Genomic DNA, 17,551 nt, shown 5'->3' on the forward strand with positions numbered 1-17,551 from the left:
AACCCCGGCACCTTTACACCCTAGAGCCTGCCATGATAAGATGAAATAAGCAGAAATAAGCAGAGAAAATTGTGTCAGTTCCTCTGCTACTAGTCATATTTAGGGGGTCCTTCTTGGGGAAAAAAGCCACATATTATACAATTTCATTTATATGAAATTTCCAGCATAGACAAGTGTACACAACGAGAAAGTAGATTAGTGATTGCCAGAGGGAAGAAGAGCTAAAGGGACTGAGAGATGCTGATAAGGGGCATGGAATTTCTTATTTTGGTCACAAAAATGTCCTAAAATTGTTCGTGGTGATGATTACACAAATCTGTGAATATACTGGAAGCTCATGAGTTGTACACTTTAAATGGGTAAATTGTCTGGCATTTGAGTTATGTATCAAATAAGTTGTTTAAAAACCAGTGAACCATATTTAACTGTTCAGCAGTGGCTGGAACCCAGGTTTTCCAGTCTGAGTGTGCACTGGAATAGCCAGAAGGGTTGTGCACTCTGGCCTCATTCCCAGAGTCTCTGGTTTGGTGAATCTGGGACAGGGAACAAGATTGCACATTCTAACATTCCTCCCAGGTAAATTTGATGCTACAAGTAAGAACCATACCTTGAGACTCACTCATCGAGGAGTACAGGAAAAAGAATTAAACACACAACAAAATTAATGGAAAGCTTTCTGGGGTCCAATGGAGGTATTTCTATGACATTAAAGGTGAGATAGGGCAGCATGCTTTTCACCAGCCATGTTCAGTTTCTCAAAGGTAAGACCCAGAGTAGGTAAAGGTGAACTTCAATTGTGGGTTTTTTTTTTAAAGTAACTGAAAGCAGAACACGGATATGAACAGAAAATGGGAAGAAACAAGGGCATATTTCAATGACTGACTGAAAACCAGACACAAGGAAGTATGAACCTGTGGAAAATTAAAGATGGAGACTTTTTGTCCTCATAGAGTAGTTGAAACCAAAATACTAGAGAAAGAGTGGTATGGGTTTGGAAGCATCAGAGAAGAGCAAGTCAAACACATGGTACTGCCCCATTCCTCATAATATCATGAATATGGCAGAGAAAAAAAAAATCCACTAGTTTAATTGGTTGCAGGGGAAAACATGTTGTCTGGGGAAGCCAGGTTAGGTGAAAGCAGGAAAGTGAAGAAACCATGCAGATAAGATAGTGAAGAAACAGACTGCTTTACTGATGATGGACCTTGAATCCCAGATGATACAATGAAAGAGTTGCAAGACATGGGACAGGGCAGGAGTTGGGAGAGAGAGAGAGAGAGAGAGAGAGAATATGTACCAAACCACGTGGGCATCACAGGCCAGAAAGAAGGAAGACCTGGTGACTGGCAAGACCAAGGGGAAGAAAAGGCAGGAGTTCTCAATCTTGGCACCACTGAAGTTTTGGTTCTCAACATTCTTTGTTGGGGATGGGGGTTCCTATATGTTGTAGAACGTTTAGCAACATTCCTGGCCTCTAAGCACTCTGCTAAAGTCCTTACTTCTCTGCTGCTGGGGAAGCTCCATAGTTTTTGCAGGCATGGTCATATCACCAGCTGAAAACACTGGTATACCAGCTCTCAACAGGAAGGAAACTGTTTCTAGCACCTAATGGAGTTCAAAGGCCTCATAATGAGTTAATAGTTTGCCCCCAAAATATGTCCACCAAGAACCTGTGAAGTGACCTTATTTGGAAATAAAATCTTTGCAGATATTATTCAGGTAAGCGTCAAGATAAGACTATGTGGACTTTGAGTAGGCTCTCTATCCATTTAAACTAAACATGTAAGAGAAAAGTACACACAAAGATAGAGATGAAAGCCATGAGAAGACAGAGATGGAGACTGGAGTTATGCTGGCACAAACCAAGGGATGTCAGACACCACCAGGAGCTGGAAGAGGCAAGGAAGGATCCTCCCACAGAGCACACCTTGATTTTGGACTTCTAATGCCCAGAACTAGAAATTTCTGTTGTTGAAGCCACACAATTGGTGGTTTTTTGTCTCAGCAGCCCTAGCAGACTAAATGGTCTCAAAATACAATAACTGTCCTCAAATGCTGGGGTGATAGTTCATGTATCACTGTCTAAGGGCACAAAATAAAATAAAAGCACACAATGAACAAAGAGGTGGAAACATTCAAAAACTATATAGGCAGGAATACAAAGTCAAGATTACCTCTCAAGATTGATCTTCAGAAGATCGTTTGTGTTAAACATCTGGAAAAGCTGAAGCTGAGCACAGCCTCACTGGGAGCTATGAAATCCATCTGGACTGCAGATAACACTGCAGCCATTAGATTCTACTTTCACAAGGCCTCTGTTCCAAGCCGCAGCATACAGTTATTATGCCTATAGGTTTTGGAGAAAGAGCCGGTAACTCCTAAAGGCCCATTTAATAGGAGTATCTCACTTACAAAAGCATGTGAAAATAATGTGGTGGAAACAAACTTGTTTTTTACTGCTTGATCCCTGTCTGTAACACATGATCGCTTGTTAAGTAGACATACAAAAAGCTGATCAGAGAACTGGTGACTATCACACTGAAAATGATATTATTGTTATGTTACAGGGTACATTGGGCATGCCAACTGCAAGAATGTGAGAAAAAGTTGGAAAATGTCACTCAGAAATGAAACAGGTGAAATGGAATGCAGGAGTGGCCAACGACAGACAATGTTTTGAATGAATCACTGAAGATGCTAAAGAGAATTTCCTGGGACTCCACCAGGAGACTCCTTTGTCTCCTCAAGAAGACTTCTATGGGGTAAAGGACTGTAAAATAATTGCTTATTTCTTGCTTGAAGCAATAATATAACCACAGAAGCACTGAAATGCATGAAATCTAAAAATCAGTGAACATAGCCTTGCCCAGGACAGCGAATCCTCTGCCAGGCCAACAGAGTAGCCACGTCACTACATGAGAGATACAGGGGCACATTAAAATCTGGAATGCCTCAAACACTACCTGGAAGATCTTCTTTAATCAAGTATACAAAGCTGTGAATTTCAAATCAGCAGTAAAGATACACAGTAATAACTTGTTAGAGACCTGGAAATACAGGCCCCATGCTTCTGATATCTGTTTAGGTAACTTTCCTAAAGCGCTTACACAGAAATTCTTCCTGGTTGCAAGTGTGATTTTCCGTGTTCTACTTAGAACACACTAAGGTTCCCTGCTGCTTCTAGTGCCCACAATGCCCTTGCAAAGGAGGGGCCACAGCTGAACTGTTTTCACTTGATGCTATATCTACTTCTCAAGAAATGGTTGCATCTGGCTAAAACAGACATTTGCACACAGGATAGGATGCATTGCAAGTAGTGCACGTGCCTCTTAGTGCAAACAAATAACAAATTTGCATTTGGTCTTGTCAATCTCTTTTGAGCTCGGTTTGCAAGTCAGTCCCTAAGGAGTAAAAATCTGATAACAATCAGGGAGAATCCCCCCCTGAATAGCCAGCCTCACTGTATCTTTGACATCTCTATCAAAGACCACCTGGCTGCCACGCCTTACACCACTTAACAAGATAGATTTGCTTACTCCATTATCTAAGAACAAAGTCTGACCTCAGCTGAAGATGAATTTATACCTAATATATCAGTCGCCAGCCTTGAATGTGCATCAGAATCATAAGCGAGAAAAGTGCTCTCCCTTCAGTTTGCAAAAAGAAAAAAGAAGAAAAATGCTCTCTAATATATAATATAATATATAAAGTAGATAAAAAGAGGGATGATCAACTCTGTCAGATCAAGGAACGAACCAGGGCCTGTTATTAAAGGGATTCACATCATTTTTCCTTGGGACAAGGACACAGCAGTGCTAATCATGAGGTGGAGAGGAGGAGAAGAAGATATGTCTTTTAAAATAGATTGAGTTCCAGCCATATTTGGTTGGCAGTATCTGCAGAATATACACAGATAAAAATGTCAAGTAACAATGATTGCAGTTACATTCATACCTGCCGTCACCTCCTGGTAGGTTATGAGCCCCATGAGATCAGGGTATGTATCTTATCCTGGAGGTTGGTCCAGGGCCTATAATACAGAAAAGGCTCAGTAAATACTTGATAAATGTAAGAATAAGCAAACAAATATGGGAGCAGGTGACCAGTGGTTGATAATCTGTTCAGACATGGAATGATCTAGAAGGGACATTTCATGCATTTGCCAAGTGCCAGAGACTGGAATTCTAATCTGAAGCCCTGAAATCCTGGAAACCTTAATTCTCTCATCTGTTTACCTGGATACTAGGATCTCCCAAAGACCACATTCCCCTGGAATCTTGGCTCCCTAAATACTCCAATTTTTCTGTCAATTCACACTCCTACTTCTTCCCCATTACTCTGTTGTTGTTGTTTTTTTTTTTTTTAAGATTTATTTTATTTATTTGAAAGACAGAGTTACAGAGAGAGGTGGAGACAGAGAGAGAGAGAGAGGTCTTCCATCCTCTGGTTCACTCCCCAGATGACTGCAATGGCCGAAGCTGCACCGATTCGAAGCCAGGAGCCAGGAGCTTCTTCCGTGTCTCCCATGTAGGTGCAGGGGCCCAAGGACCTGGGCCATCTTCTACTACTTTCCCAGGCCAAAGCAGAGAGCTGAATCAGAAGAGGAGCAGCCGAGACTAGAACCGGCGCCCATATGGGATGCCGGCACTTCAGGCCAGGGCTTTAGCCCACTGTGCCACAGCACCGGCCCCTCCCCCATTGCTCTGTAATGACGACGATTGGTTATCTGGCATGGCACTTGTTGGCTGTGCTGATATTTCCTGAATTCTAGGTTCTTCTTTCCTAGAAGCCTCTTTCTTAGTGGTTACAGCCACATCCCAATGTCAATGACTGCCATTACCTCAACCCTCTCAATTTCTCCTTCCTTCTATGGTGTATCATTCAATAGCTGGAGGGAAAAAACAGCTAATACAAAGGCTGTAACTGAGTGAGCTAAATCAAAGTATTATCTAAAGAAGTATTTGCAAGGTGACGGAACAAAACCATCTTGCTATAATACCCGGGGACCAGCAATAGTGGGCAATCACTGCCACCCCACAACTGAAGGGGCAATAACCAGGAATAGTGTTTTCAGAACCTGAGAAAAGGCCGTAGCCACAGAAGAATTGCTGGAAGCTGGATATAAAATGCAGCTCCTACCAAAACTGGTTGCAAAAAGGTAGCAGAAAAGGAAAAACCTAGCCCAACCCCTTTCTCTTCACACCTCCCAATGTCATGCTGCTGCTTTGCTATGACCAAACCAACTGACAATGAGCAAGAGAACCCTGATAGTGGAATTCATAGAGGTCAGTGTTCTGGGGCACACAGAGTAAAGGCCAGGGTATGGATCAAAGCACGTGTCGGGGGAGCAAACAGAGAGTAACCAGCACAGCCACCTCTGTCACCACTCAGCATCCACCTGACCTTTATCTGTATTAAGAACTTTTCATCCTCCACACAGAAGAAATGAGCTCTCATCAGTCACAGTATCATCGTTGAGTGATGTCAGTTCTGTCATGCCTGCAGCTGGAAACTAATTTGTAACACTGGCCACCACTAGTCCTTTTCATAAAATGCAAAGTGGATAGAGGTAAAAACAATTAACTTAGAAATGACTGCTCTGTGACTAGTCACAAGGCATAAACTGATTAATAATAATAACAGATTCCTTTTAGTCATTGCCTCACTCTGCCTGAAACTTAACTAAACAGAATTCTTTGATAGAGTTATCTAAGCCTTCTTTCCTACAAAAATTGAGTGCTTATTGTGTTTGACTCTACCCAGATCTTACTATTTGCTATCAACTAGTGCTTTGAGCTGAGATTCTAGACTTCTAAATATATCCCTTTCTTTGTGTAAACCTCCAAGAGCAGCTAGAGCTAACTGGTCTACCACCACAATCCACCTCATTGTTGCTATAAAAACGAGACACCACAGCCATTTGAGCTCTCACCACTTGTCCTTCTCCCTGAACCTCATGGCACACCATAATGTAAATAAAGTGATGCCATTTCTTGTCCAGCAAGGAAGTTATCCTTGTTCTCAAATATGTGAACATCCCAATCCTGGAATCTCATTTTGAGGCTCTGCTTCCTGAGGCCACTTGTGGGACCCAGGATCTCCACATAAAAATATGGCTTATTCTAAAAAAAAAAAAAAAAAAAAAAAAAAGGCCGGCGCCGCGGCTCACTAGGCTAATCCTCCGCCTAGCGGCGCCGGCACACGGGGTTCTAGTCCCGGTCGGGGCACCGGATTCTGTCCCAGTTGCCCCTCTTCCAGGCCAGCCCTCTGCTGTGGCCAGGGAGTGCAGTGGAGGATGGCCCAGGTGCTTGGGCCCTGCACCCCATGGGAGACCAGGAAAAGCACCTGGCTCCTGCCATCGGATCAGCGCGGTGCGCCGGCCACGGAGGCCATTGGAGGGTGAACCAATGGCAAAGGAAGACCTTTCTCTCTGTCTCTCTCTCTCACTGTCCACTCTGCCTGTCAAAAAAAAAAAAAAAATATGGCTTATTCTAAAGGCCCCTTGGCATCTGTTCTTCCCATATTAAAAATTTGGCCATAGCATCCTACTGACCCATCTCAACAGGAAATTCTAAGGATAGCATGCCTAGATGTCAGCTCTTGGGGCAAAGAACAAAGCCAAGAATCCTGGGGAGTGGATGTGAGGGAACACTGAGATAATAAGCATATTTGGTCACAATGACATCACAAAGCTTGTTTTTGACTTTATGACTCCTGAATCAAATTTAAAATTTAAAAGACCTAAATTTCCCTTTAAGTGTGAAAAGAGCTGGAGCCGCGGCTCACTAGGCTAATCCTCCGCCTGCGGCGCCGGCACAACAGGTTCTAGTCCCAGTTGGGGCGCCAGATTCTGTCCCGGTTGCCCCTCTTCCAGGCCAGCTCTCTGCTGTGGCCCGGGAGTGCAGTGGAGGTTGGCCCAAGTACCTGGGCCCTGCACCCCATGGGAGACCAGGAGAAGCACCTGGCTCCTGGCTCCTGGCTTCGGATCAGTGCGGTGTGCTGACCGCGGCGGCCATTGGAGGGTGAACCAATGGCAAAGAAGACCTTTCTCTCTGTCTCTCTCTCTCTCTCACTGTCCACTCTGCCTGTCAAAAAAAAAAAAAAAAAAAAAAAAGTGTGAAAAGAGCAAGATTAGTCCATCTAAGTGAAGTAATACAAAATACTGCATGAGTATCTGTATGTAAGACTGTGTTGTAGCACCCTAATACGTCATCATTGAAATCTTCTTCTAAATGAAAAGATTACTAAGCAAATGCCAAATGTCTTGTAATTATTTTACTTTGATTGTATTTTCCTTTTGGGTTTTAATTAGTTGAAATAATTTGCCAATGCAGTTTTGTTAAATGGAATTTATCAGTTCTAGAATATAATTTATTATAAATTATATTTGACCCAATTTTAACATATTTGCTAATATAATTTGAAGCAAACAAAATTATTATAGCACATAGGGTTTTTTAAATTTTGTGACAGAAACAAATACTCAAGTGTTATCCTTATGCTGGTAGCAGGCCTTAGCATTGGTATTCTTCTTTTCATCACATTTTGGGTAGCTATCATGGTGGCATGAAAACTGGAAACCAATATGTGGTTTGCTCATGTAAATAACACAGACTTAGAACAAAAATAGAAAGGAATGTGAACACTAAAGAATAGTTATGATGGTGCTCTGGGCAATACCCTCCTACCCACCCTGACTGGACAGTTCAAACATAAGTAAGGCGGGAACAGTAAAAATAAAAAAAAAATAAAAAAAGAATAGTTATGGATGTTAATATGTTTTATGTGGAGAGTTTATAGGTCTCTTTTACTGATGGATGGAAATTAGGTGGTTTTTTTTTAAGATTTATTTATTTATTATTTGAGAGGCAGAGTTATAAAGAGGGGAAGAGATAAACAGAGAGGCCTGATCTGGGTGATCCAAAGCCAGGAGCCAGGAACTTTTTCCAGATCTCCCAAGTGGGTACAGAGGCCCAAGCACTTGGGCCATCTTCCACTGCTTTCCCAGGCCATTAGCAGGGAGTTGGATTGGAAGTGGAGCAGCCAGGACTGGAACCAGCATCCAGCTGGAATGCCAGTATCAGCACCAGCCCGTGAAAATTAGGTTTAACAGCACTAATTCTAGTTAGTATAAAAGTAGAGTTCAGGATAAGGGAATGAAAGACTTCAGAAGAGGAATGTTGGGAAATAAAAAGGGTACTACAGAGACTTGTTAGCACCAAGACAGGATTTTACTATGTCCACATCTTTGTTTAATAGCCACCTCTTCAGTTTGAAAGGCTTAGATAAACACAAGTCAACTGTGATTAACTTCATGATCTGATTCTGGAAATTCAGACATGATGAAGAACATATATAGTTGTATAAATACCTTAATATAAAATGATAATTTGAATTACCTTAATTCTTTCATAGTTTTTCTAAAAATATTTTGATGATTGCTTTTTATTTTCATTCCATGGGAAAGATTGACTCATATGCTGAAGTTTTCAAAGTATAAATATATACATATGCTAAATATAATATAATAAATGTAAATATAATATATATACATATGTACTTATATTTATACATAATATCTATAAATATATATGTATATGTGTATACATATGCATTTTTAAATTACATATAAATATGATTTATATAATTATTGCTTACATATGCACACATACACACATATGAATATTTTATAGAAAATCAATCAGCTCCTAAAAGTTTCCCACAGAACATCAGTAAAAAATATACTGAAATGATCATGAAATACATTAAAATCATAATCCTAAGAGTTTCCATGGTGAAAAAAGTATGAAGAACAGAGTGAGGTGAAATATAAAGGGCAAAAGTATAGATCAGTCCTAAACAGCACTCTGGCCTCAGAATCAGCCCTTAAGGCATGCGGATCTGGCTGAAAAGCCCATGAGAGTATTTCAGGCATGAAAAGCCAAGACACTCTGGCAAAAAAAAAAAAAATGACCTAAATGAAAGATCTCAGCGAGTGAGATCCCAGTGGAAAGAATGGGTCATCAAAGAAGGAGGTACCTTTCTCTGAAGGGAGGAGAGAACTTCCACTTTGACTATGACCTTGTCTAAATATGATAAGAGTCAGTGAACTCAAAAGGCTTCCACAGCCTTGGCAACTCATGACAAGAGCCTAGGGTGATTACTGATGCCATAAACAAGAGTATCAATTTGTTAGGTCAACAAAAGGAGTCACTGTGCACTTATTCCTCATGTAGGATCTCTGTCCTTAATGTGTTGTACAATGTGAATTAATGCTCTAACTAGTACTCAAACAGTATTTTTCACTTTTTATTTCTATGTGGGTGCAAACTGTTGAAATCTTTACTTAGTATATACTAAACAAATATTCTTTATATAAAGATAATTGAAGATGAATCTTGATGTGAATGGAAGGGGAGAGGGATTGGGAAAGGGGAGGGTTGCAGGTGGGAGGGAAGTTATGGGGGGGGGGCATTGTAATCCATAAGCTGTACTTTGGAAATGTATATTCATTAAATAAAAGTTAAAAAAGTATAGATCAGAATCTAAGAATATAATATATATTTTAGAAAGTTCTAGAAAATAAATTTAGAAGTATAAAAGAGTATAGTGATAAAATGGCAAGAAAACAAACAATGAGATAATTGCATATTGATAAAGTGATAATAAGAAACCTGACCACATTTGAATATCCATATGCCAGGTGTCCAGTGCTAAACCTACACTATCTCATGAAGTCTATAAAGAAACCCAGTGGATAGTTTCTAGTAGCCTCCATTGATGGGAGGAAACTGCAGCTTAAAAAGATAAAAAAATAAATAAAGCTCTCCTAAGAGTTAAAAATAAAGATGAAAATAAGATGAAAAAAACCTTCTGAGGAAGATCCTATTATTATCCAAACAGACGGATTAAATATATTATCCAAACTCATATTTGACAGGGCTTGAATCTGCCCCAGAAAACAAGTGCTAATCCACTATGCTGAGTAGCTGTTTTGTATGGAATGCCTTCTCTGAAAAAATCATAGAAACTCTTCACCTGAACTGTATTTTTCACTTTATGTTTCTGTGTGGGAGCAAACTGTTGAAATCTTTACTTAATGTATGATAAACTAATCTTCTGTATATAAAGAGAAACAAAAATGAATCTTGATGTGAATGGAAGGGGAGAGGGAGTGGGAAAGGGGAGGGTTGCAGGTGGGAGGGAAGTTATGGGGGGGGAGCCATTGTAATCCATAAGCTGTACTTTGGAAATTTATATTCATTAAATAAAAGTTTAAAAAAAAAAAGATTAAGTGATGACCTTTTTTTTTTAATTTTTTTAAATTTTTTTGACAGGCAGAGTGGACAGTGAGAGAGAGAGACAGAGAGGAAGGTCTTCCTTTTGCCGTTGGTTCACCCTCCAATGGCCGCCGCGGCCGGCGTGCTGTGGCCAGTGCACCGCACTGATCCAATGGCAGGAGCCAGGAGCCAGGTGCTTTTCCTGGTCTCCCATGGGGTGCAGGGCCCAAGCACCTGGGCCATCCTCCACTGCACTCCCTGGCCACAGCAGAGAGATGGCCTGGAAGAGGGGCAACCGGGACAGAATCCGGTGCCCCGACCGGGACTAGAACCCGGTGTGCCAGCGCTGCAAGGCGGAGGATTAGCCTAGTGAGCCGCGGCGCCGGCCAAGTGATGACCTTTGCACTCCTGCTGAGAGGCTAAACTGAGGTTAAAGCCCTGTGCATTCATTCTGAAGCTTGTGCTCCTAACCACTACACTAAGAGTCTTCTTGGAAAGAAAAATAATTAGTGCAATGGAGTTTAGATTAGTTTTGTGGGCACTTGCCTGCTGTAGGGCCAGTGGTTGCCTGGTACATGGAGCCAAAGTTCCTTCACTTCTTTTATAGGCCATTTTGTGTGGAGTTGTCTCTTCATTCTCAAGTTCGTGAGTCTCTGTGCCATCTGATACTTTCCTCAGTTCATCCTTGGAACTGAGCCCTGATTCTGCATGCTCTATTTATTTATTTATTTATTTTTGACAAGGTCATAGTCAAAGTGGAAGTTTTATTTTATTAAGCAGTGGACCCAGGTGGGCTGGGATTGCAAGTTCAGACTTGCAATCCATGCACGTTGTGGTTTCAGTGTCAGTTTTATTCTCAAAATCGCATGTGTGCCACCCAGTGGCTAGTCCAGGATATGAGCAGTGGTCTATCTCAGTCCAGTTCTCAACATCTTTGACATGCTATTTAAGATCAAAGTCCAACACACTCAACTTAGATCTAAGCCCAGCAAAATTTTATGGGTTTTCACTCTCAAGTTTCCTTTCTCTGTGAATTTTCCCGTGTTTTCCACTTTCCTTGGGTTATTTAAAAGTTGAAAATCTTGAAGGAGACAAAATCTTTTCTAATAATAAAACCCAAGATGTGGTTGTAGTCAACGCAAAACTAGAAAGATTAATAAATATCATGGTATTTCATATTGATTATGAGAAATCATATAGGTAGAACTGAGTTGCAAATATTAAAGTCCATGAGAAACACTGGTGAAATATAGCAATTAGTCCAGACAGAAGATACTAATACAAATAATGTTACTAAGCAAAAGAATAGAGTAAATGTGAATGAAGAGGTAGGAGAACATGTGGAAGAGGTGGGGGAATTCTGCTTCTTGTTGTTCAAGGCCTGATACAAATGTTGAAAATTGAAGAGGCATGCAGGTGGCTCTGGGTGTGTTTTTGCATAAGGAATAAGCTAATTGGAGCAGGTAATGCAGCAAAGAAGCTCCAATGATTGGTCAAAGTATTACAGGTACCAACCCACAACATAAGGGCATAGATTAAGTCTACATGGTCAATACCAGTGCCAGTCACCTTGACCCTAATGTGAAAACTCTGCCTCTTCCACACTCAGGTCATGGGGACATTTTTTCACTTTAGTCTTTTCAATTCAAAATCATTCTTGCCTCCATAGCCAATCTCTTTCCTGGATATCCAAGGATAATATCTTTAGCTAACCCACTTTTGTTCAATATATACATATAAAATAAAATCATACAAACTAGCCTAATCAGGTTCACACTTTCTTTTGTCACTGTGTCATTGTGCCAAAACACATGCCATGATATTTATCCTCTTAATAGATTTTAAGTGAACATTTTAAACTATCTGCATATATATATATATCCGTGAATATTTTCTAAAAATTGATAGCTAAGTACGTGTTTTTGTCAATGTTATTAACACCATATACTTACATTTAAATAATAAAAGAAGGATTAGAAAATGCTGTATATGTTGAAGGGGCTGGTGCCATGGCTCAGCAGGTTAATCCTCTGCCTGCGGTGCCAGCATCCCATATGGGCGCTGGTTCTAGTCCCGGCTGCTCCTCTTTCAGTCCCGCTCTCTGCTGTGGCCTGGGAAAACAGTAGAAGATGGCTCAAGTCCTTGGGCCCCTGCACCCACATGGGAGACCAGGAGGAAGCACCTGGCTCCTGGCTTCAGATCAGCACAGCTCCGACTGTTGCGACCATTTGGGGAGTGAACCAACTGGTGGAAGACCTTTCTCTCTTTCTCTCCCTCTCACTGTCTGTAACTCTACCTCTCAAATATATAAAAAATGAAAAAAGAAAGTGCTGTATATGTTCAAAGTTGAAGTAAGATTTCCTACTCTTTTAAGGAAAGGACATTTAAGGGTGGAGTGATTTGAATAGCAGACAGAGAAGATTCCAAGATGGCAGATTAGGGAACAACATACTTTGCTAGGCTAGGGATAAACAATAAAAAAGAAGTGTAGGAAGGGCATTCTCAGGGGAGAATTGGAGAGGAAAACTACACTGGAAATCCTACAAGAGGAAGAGGAACACTGGGAACCTGTGTGGAGAATGCAGACGCACAGCACGAACATGAACACAACACACAACTTCAGCTGTCAAGAGTCCGAGCAGGTGCCACTTAGAGATGGAGGTGAGACCAGACTGCAGCAACCCATGGTGATACAGCCGGAGGGAAATCATGGCATGAGTCCAGACTGGAGCCCTGGGGGCTAGTGGTTGCTAGTGGTTGCCTGTGGACCCAATGGAAACAGAGGGGGAACATTTATTTCTCTCCAACTTGCCCACAACAGCACCTGCTGCCCAGCTGAGAAAGGGCAGGTGCCATTTTGGGTTTGGTCAAGAGCTATGGAAGCCTTTGTGCATGCGCATCGCAACTGGTTGAGACAGGATGCCATCTTCCCAGCAGTGCTGGCATCAGTGGCAGAGAGAGCAACATTTCATCAGTGGCTCTTGTGTATGCATGTGATCCAGAGGGTGTAGCAAAGAGAACAATCCACCGTCCCCACTGACTTTGAGCCTGACTGAGAGGTGGCTGAGCAACCACGTAGGACAGTGAGGCGCCCGCAGCCTCCCAGGATCAAGACACCTAGGTGGAGTTGTCTTGGAGAACATGTGCCTGTCTATTGACTGGACATGCTGGTAGAGCAGAGAGAAACCTCTGCAACCAGTGACTGTGAGAGCCTTGTGTGCTGAGACCATGGGGACTTGGAGATTACAAAAGAAGGTACAGATGATAGCTGGATCTCAGTGATCACTGGGTGCAACTCCACACACTCAGAGCTCCTTGGTTGGCTACAGCAGGTCATTACAGTGGGAACTGCGCTCACAATGAAGACTGCACAAATCATTTGTGCAGTTCATACGGTGGTGCAAAACACACTGGGGGTAACACCCTGGCATTGAGATCTACCATGCCCAACTTGGGTGTTACCCTGATACTTGTCCCACCCTGGTGCACTGACCAGAGCTCCCTGGTCACACTCACCACACACCTTAGTATTCACTGAAAGTGCACACATTCTACTAAGCCACAAAGGCATAGCTCAAAGAAAAATGCCATCAGAGAAAAAAAAAACAAGTCTACAAATGCCTAAAAACATATGCAGAAAATCAAGAAACAAGACTAAGGAAGACACCATGAACTCCCTAAAGGAACACAATAATATTTCAATATTAGAATGTGAAGATGAAGAGGTTGAGGAAATACTGGAAATGGAATTCAAAAAATTAATCATAGGATTACTCAAAAGCAATCAGGAGCAAATCAACGAACTAAAGAAAACTACACATGACATCAATGAAAATTTTTCCCATGAAATTGAGATTTTAAATAGAAACAAAAGTGAAATATTATAAATGAAGAAGTAAATAGATCAAATAAAAATGCAATGGAAATCCTTAACAGCAGACTTGGCAAGGCAGAAGAAAAAATATCTGAACTAGAAGACAAATCTTTGGAAATCTTACACTCAGACAAAAAAAAAAAGAAAAAAATAGAAAACTTAAAAACAGTGTTGGAGGTTTATGGGATACTAACAAATGAACTAACATATGGGGCCTTAAGAGCTCCTGAAGAGGTAGAAAGAGAGAATAGACTAGAAGACCTATTTAGTGAAATAATTACAGAAAACGTCCCCAATTTGGAGAAAGAAAGGGGCATCTATGTAGAGGGTGCACATAGAACTCCTAACAGATGTGACCAGAAAAGATCTTCATCATGACACATTCTAGTCAAACTCTCTACAGTAAAACATAAAGAAAAGTTTCTAAAATTTGCACAAGAGAAACTCTACATTACTTTCAGAGGATCTCTAATTAGATTCACAGCAGGCTTCTCATCAGAAACCCTTATAGACTAGAAGGGAATGGTGAGAAACAGTCCAAGTTTTAAAAGAAACACTGTCAACCCAGAATACTGTACCCTGCAAAGCTCTCATTTTGACTGAAGGTTAAATAAAGACCTTCCATTACAAACAGAAACTGAAAGAATTTGTCACCACTTGATCAGCCTTACAAAAGATACTTAAGGATGTGCTACACACAGAAACACAGAAAGATAGCCATCATTACAGAAGAATGTGAAGGCAGAAGACCCCCCAGTAAAAGTACAAAAGAAATCCAAAGAAAACAATAGGGATATTTATGAAAAAAATGACAAGGCCAAGTCATTCCTTAACAATAGTCATCTTGAATGAATAACTGGCCTCAACTCTCCAGTTAAAAGATACATACTGGCTGAATAATTAAAAAACAAGACCCATCTATTTTCTGCCTCCAAGATACATGCAGACTGAAAGTGCAAGGATGGAAAAATATATTCCATGCTAACAGAAAGCAAAAATGGGCAGATGTTGCCATCTTAATATCAGACAAAATAGACTTTAACATAAAAATTGATAAAAGAGTCATAGAAGAAGGGCACTATGCAATGATTGAGGGATCAATTCAGCAGGAAGATATAACTATAATAAATGTATATACACTCAATTATAGGATGCCTGGCTATTTAAAAGAAATGTTAATGGATTTGAAGGGAGGCATAGATTCCAATACAATAGTAACAGGGGATTTCAACACCCCAGTTTCATCAATGGACAAATGAACTAGAAAGAAAATCAACAAAATAACAACAGTTAATCGATGGTATTGACCTAATGGACCTAACTGATATCTATACAACTTTTCACCCCACAGTTGCAGAATGTACAGTCTTCTCACCAGTGCATGGAACTTTCCCTAAGATAGACCACAAGCTAGGCTATAAAGCAAGTCTCAGCAAACTTAAAAAAAAATTGAAATCATACTATGCATCTTCTTTGACAACAATGGAATGAAGATGGAAATCAATAACTCAAGAATCTCTAGATCATATGCAAACACATGGAGACTGAACAACTTTTGTTCCTGATTGAAGAGTGGGTCATAGAAGAAATCAAAAGAGAAATTAAAATTTTCTGGAAATGAATGAAGACAACAATCCACATATCAAAATTTATGGGATATAGCAAAAGCAGTGTTAAATGGGAAGTTTAATAGCAGTTGGTGCTTACATCAAGCAATTGGAAAGGCACCAAATAAATGATCTATTAATGCATCTCAAGGACGAAGAGAAACAACAAACCAAATCCAAAATTAGTAGGATAAAGGAAATAACTAAAATTAGAAAAAAATAAACAAAATTGAATCCAAGAAAACAATACAAAAGATCAGTGAAATGAAGAGCTGATTTTTTGAAAAAACAAACAAAATTGATACACTAATAGCCCAAATAAGAAAAAAAAAAAAAAGAGGGAAAAACCCAAATCAATAAAAATCAGAGATGAAAAGGTAAACGTAAAAAAAGATACCACAGAAATGAAAAGAATCATCAAGAATTACTACAAAGAGCTATATATGTGAGCAAACTGGGAAACCTGGAAGAAATGGATAGATTCCTAGATACATACAACCTACCTAAATTGAGTTTTGAAGACACAGAAAACCTAAATAGATGAATTACCAAGACAGAAATTCAATCAGTAATTAAGACCCTACCAACAAAGAAAAGCCCAAGATCAGATGACTTCACTGCTGAATTCTACCAGACATTTAAAGAACTAACTCCAATTCTTCTCAAGCTACTCAAAACAATTAAAAGGGAGGGAATCCTCGCAAACTCCTTCTATGAATCCAGCACCACCTTAATTCCTAAACCTGAAAATGATGCAACAGAGAAAATATTGCAGACCAGTTTCCCTGATGAGCATAGATGCAAACATGCTAAAAAAAATTAGCTAATCAAACCCAACAGCACATCAGAAAGATCATTCACTCAGACTAAGTAGAATTTATCTCTGATATGCAGGGATGGCTCAACATTCACAAATCAATCAGATACATCACATTAAGAAATTAAAGAACAAAAACCATACGGTTATCACAATAGATGCAAAGAAACCATTTGATAAAATACAATATTCTTTAACTCTTAAGCAAATCAGATATAGAAGGAACACTCCTCAATACAGTCAAGGTGATTTATGACAAACCCATGGCCAGCATCTTATTGAATGGGGAAAAACTGGAAGCATTCCCCCTAAAATCAAAGCCAGACAAAAAAGCCCATTCTCACTATTGCTATTCAAATGTAGTCCTGGAAGTTTTAGTCAGAGCTTTAGGCAAGAAAAAGAAATTAAAGGTATACAAATTAGAAAGGAGGAAATCAAACTATCCCTATTTGCAAATGACATAATTCTGTACATAGGGCACTGAAAATACTCCACTGAGAGTATTGGAACTCATAAAAGTGTTTAGTAAAGTGGTAGGATATAAAATCAACACAGAAAAATCAACAGCTTTTGTATACACAGACAATGTCATAACTGAGACAGAATTTTTTTTTAAGGGTAAGGGCTTATTGGGGGAAACAGGACAGACCGGAGGGAAGGGGTGAAGAAGGAAAAGAGGGAGAAGGAGAGCATAATAAAGAGATTGAGAGAGAGAGACAGAGACACAGAGAGAAAAGAGTCAGAGAGAAGGAGAGACAGAGAGAGGGAGAGAGATCAGGAGACAGAGAGGAAGAGACAGAACTTTTAAGATAAATCTCATCCACAATAGCTCCAAAAAGAATTAAATACCTTGGAATAAATTTAACCAAGGATGTCGATGAAAGCTACAAAACACTAAAGAAAGAAATAGAAGAAAATATTAAAAATGGAAAAATATTCCATATTCATGGATTGGAACAATCTATATCATCAA

The 17,551-nt window shown here is 40.1% G+C and overlaps 1 protein-coding gene and 1 long non-coding RNA gene across 4 annotated transcripts in view; one reads left to right on the forward strand and one right to left on the reverse strand.

The window, feature by feature from the left end:
- The window catches only part of AASS (aminoadipate-semialdehyde synthase), an 84,528-nt gene extending 77,885 nt beyond the window's left edge, over window positions 1-6,643 (reverse strand). The window contains exons 1-2 of one of the 3 annotated variants that reach the window (XM_017342716.3): window positions 6,554-6,643; window positions 3,955-4,030 (exon numbers count right to left, since the gene is read on the reverse strand). The gene's annotated coding sequence lies outside the window, so the exon portion shown is untranslated. Of the gene's footprint in view, window positions 1-3,954; window positions 4,031-5,077; window positions 5,094-5,403; window positions 5,420-6,553 lie in introns of those variants that run through there. The other 2 variants (XM_070071261.1, XM_070071260.1) reach the window with 2 other exon arrangements.
- LOC103348669 (uncharacterized) overlaps window positions 5,304-17,551 on the forward strand; it is a 30,360-nt gene continuing 18,112 nt past the window's right edge. Inside the window, exon 1 of the long non-coding RNA XR_007917270.2 lies at window positions 5,304-5,569. This is a non-coding gene — a long non-coding RNA (uncharacterized lncRNA). The remainder of the gene's footprint in view (window positions 5,570-17,551) is intronic.

Source organism: Oryctolagus cuniculus, chromosome 3 (genome assembly GCF_964237555.1).
Source record: "Oryctolagus cuniculus chromosome 3, mOryCun1.1, whole genome shotgun sequence".
NCBI lineage: Eukaryota > Metazoa > Chordata > Mammalia > Lagomorpha > Leporidae > Oryctolagus > Oryctolagus cuniculus.